The following is a 3,808-nucleotide window of genomic DNA, read 5'->3' on the forward strand; positions in this document are numbered from 1 at the left end:
AAAGATGCAACAAAGAGTAAAATCACACAGCAGTTCTAATCCACGGTTTTGTATTTACCACTGTACCTGCAGCAGCAGCAGTTGGCATAACAAGAGTTTCATGGAGAGTATTCAAAAATCACTTCTAACCGTCTTTAACGGTTTAGGGACAGAAGCACTGCACTACATCTTCTTCCCTCTAGGTCCTTTGTTCACACATTTTTCTTTTTTCAATGCCGTTTCATTTTCTGCTGCATAAACTTGGAGAGGTCAAAATGGTCAGGAGGCTAAAGCACAATTAGATTAGTCTGTGGCCATTCTAGCTACAAGGTTCTAACTTCAGAGGAATTGCCATCTAAGAAAAACAGTGAAGAAATATTTTGAAAATTGCTATTTCCTTTAAACTCGCAAGGGCTACCAAAGCTCAAATGCTTTGTTATAAAAGTAAATTGTGTATACTTACTATGCTACTAAAATACATGTTTTGAAATATGTATAAGAAAACAGCTACTCACTGGTACTTGACAGAATTATAATATTCTCTGACCACTCAACTTCAACCATGTTTATTCAAATTGTATGCATGTTATAACACTACAAAATCTTACTTTTTACGATGAATTAGACACACCTTCATATTATAAATAAGTAATACATAACAGCATATTCGATTTTAAAAATAATGTTGTGAATCCCAAGGAGCCACTCAGGGAATCCAGTACCCATGCCAAACAATGTCATTGTTTAATAATGCATGGATGGTAAATATACTGCTGTCCCAAATTAAATTTCCTTCTGATTTCATAGTTTACAAATACATACAAGATCTTTTAATTCTACTGAATGTATCAAACATCTATATTTCCCTAATCTCAAATGTGAAAGTGATCTATCAGCTTGATAACCAATTACAAAATATCTTCTATTTATGATACTAAAGACTGACACATACACAATTTTTGTAACTTTCTACTACACAGGGGAAAAAATAAGAACTTGTTAAAAAGGATAATCCAAAAGTACCTCAGCCCGTTAAACATGTTACCATACATTTCCTTTTTTCCACCACAGTAAAATATCACTGCCAGAATTTTGAGAACCAAAGCCTGCTAAAATAAAAGCTGAAAACTGATAGGCAGTAACTACAGATCCAGGGTTTATGTCCACAGCATGCACTAATGGATTTTTTCAGATAGATGGCAGTACATGTAATGCATCCAAGATTAAAATATGGTCCAACGTCAAGATTTCATTTCAGTGCCGAGAAACGCAAACTAGGAAAATTACTGCATTATCAAGATAACTTTAAAAGATTAATAATTAAGAAACTAGTCCTGCTCCCACTGTAGCAGGTTTTTCCATTTATTTCAACAGGAGCGGGTTGGGCCACAAGAATTTCAGCTAAGCAGAGCAAAACCCTAGGTTTTACTTACCATTTCTATGAATGCCAAAAATTGTTTTAAGTTCTTATAAATATAACATACCGAAGATACAACAATGAAAAAGAGTAATTTCCAATAAATACCGCATAATAGTTAGAGTCAGTGATAAACAGAAAAACAGGTTCTCACAGGCCCAGTAATCACTTCTTTTTTAAAAGATAAATATTTTGAACTGTTATTATTTATCAAAGCTCTACAAATATTATTAATCGCATGTCATCTTACTCTAAAAGAAAGAAACATCGAGCTATGAGGAGCACATGAAATTGTAACCGTTTCACTGCAACCCACAAACCCCATGCTCACAAAAGTGAAATATTTTAAAGGGAAATTAAAATAAACCAAACAGGAGCAAGCCTCAATTCATACTTGGTAGTTCCTCATCTGCTTTAGGGTTTCAATGTATGGCTGTCATGATGTAGAAGCATCCTCTATCGTTTTGTTTTCTATTCACAGTGGGTGGTTGCTAGGGAACAAAATACTATTGTCTGATTTTGTGATCTATTGCCCAGTTTGCCTTGTAATAATGCCTTTGAAAATTTAAATGGAGAAGGTATTTTTGTTTTTATAAATTTATCATTTAAAATACAAAGATGAAAGAGTCAAATATGTACAGGGAGGAAAGAGGGGGAAGAATAATAGTCTATAGAAATCTTGCTAAAGCAATTTAAGAGAAAGGGTGGAAATACCCCAGGACAATGAAAACAAACTATCCTGACAACAAATGGACTTGAGTACTCTACCAGCACATACATACACATGTGCAAAATCATTCTGCCACAATATCGACAGTTTCCCCTAACTTGTCAAAGAACATAATATACCCCGCTTTCTAGTGGTACAAGATTTCATTTACTACTTTAGAGTTATTGTATACAGTAAGTTCCATACATGCTATACATAACAGAATGTGTGCTACAAGCAAAGCATGCATCACTCAGATTAGAGCCGGGTAGGTGTTATTCATACTGTAGTTATTTTTGGATCTCAGTTTATTTACTTAATCATTTCTGCTCCCTGGGAGAGACAGAAAAGTCTAAGTAATATGCTCCTCTGTTCAGTGTAAAAATACAAACTGCAAGAGAGCAGACATGAAAGCTGCAGAGACAACCAAGAATTCCACATGTGTCTTACACTGACAACGCTTCCTAAAACAAAGGATTAGAAGATTATTAAAACCAGACAATTTGGAGACCTGTGACGACATCTCCAAGAAGACAACGGCATCAGACTCTAGCAGCAAAAGGCAAGATACTTAGACGCGGAGACAGAAGAGCATATGTACGAAAGGATGCCACCACAAAAGAAAAGATTTGAAATAAAGCCCAAGCCTGTGGGGCAGTCGCTATTCTTTCCCGTGTACCTGGAATTTCACACTGGGCACCACAAGTGCTATTTCAAACTCCTTTCAACCTGTCATCTCCGAAACCCTGGACTCACCCCACTCCCTACCCTCTCCCCCCCGCTCCCCACCCCCGTTGCCTTTCAAATTGGAGAGAAAACAAGTAATATACCTTCCACAACAGGCATCAAAGCCATGACGTCCTGGCAGAACTTAGGGAGCAAGGCAAGTGATACATAAAACACACTGCTCACTGGGATGACCGCAGAGCTCCTTCCTTCCTCTGGCCCGGAGACAAGTCACCTCTGTGTCCCCTTGCAAGATGCCCAGAGCAACTCTCAGAGGGTTTGAAAGAAAGAGCGAGCGTGCCAGAGGCAAGTGGGCTCTCTCCGTGCCACACATGCCACAGCAAACCACCCTCACAGCCAGGAGCAACCGGAGGCAGGTATCACACTTACCATCAAGTCTCTTGCCTTGCCAGGATAAGATGTAGTCCCCACCACACACACACACACACACACACACACACAACAACTCACCTACTTCTCTGAGTCTGAGTGCACACACGTACACATGCAAAACCCACCTACTTCTGAGTCTACACACACACAAAAAACCCACCTACTTCTCTACGAGTCTGAGTCTACACACACAGATACATACAAAACTCACCTACTTCTCTGAATCTGAGTCTACGCACACACCCCCTCCCCTACTTCTGTGAGTCTGAGTGCACCCACCCACCTACTTCTCCATGGGGCTATCCCCTCCCCCCAGCCAGGAGCCTACAGGTGAGAGTCCTCTGGCTCCTGCGGGGGGGCCGCCACCCAACAAGGTCCCTCGGGGCAGCCCACCCAGCGCCCGGGGGGAGGGGCGGCAGGGGCTGGACCAGCGCCGTGCCCCGGCCGAGCCACCCCCCCGGGGTGCCTGCCGGGCGCTGGGGCCGGCAAACAAACTCTCGGCGCCCCCCGCAGCCAATCAGCGCGAGGGAGCCCCCGTGCCCGCCCCACGGGCCCAGGTGCCCGGCGCGGGGCCGGGCGGGCGG

At 41.8% G+C, this 3,808-nt stretch overlaps 1 protein-coding gene across 4 annotated transcripts in view; it reads right to left on the reverse strand.

Moving 5' to 3' along the window:
• The window catches only part of ENOX1 (ecto-NOX disulfide-thiol exchanger 1), a 531,698-nt gene extending 528,505 nt beyond the window's left edge, over positions 1-3,193 (reverse strand). For 2 of the 4 annotated variants that reach the window (XM_019529872.1, XM_019529868.1), the window contains exon 1: positions 2,936-3,191. The gene's annotated coding sequence lies outside the window, so the exon portion shown is untranslated. Of the gene's footprint in view, positions 1-2,935 lie in introns of all 4 variants that reach the window. The other 2 variants (XM_019529871.1, XM_019529873.1) reach the window with 2 other exon arrangements.
• Positions 3,194-3,808: the final 615 nt, after the last annotated feature.

The sequence above is a fragment of the Crocodylus porosus genome, unplaced genomic scaffold (genome assembly GCF_001723895.1).
Source record: "Crocodylus porosus isolate Cpor-Errol unplaced genomic scaffold, CroPor_comp1, whole genome shotgun sequence".
In the NCBI taxonomy this organism is placed as follows: domain Eukaryota; kingdom Metazoa; phylum Chordata; order Crocodylia; family Crocodylidae; genus Crocodylus; species Crocodylus porosus.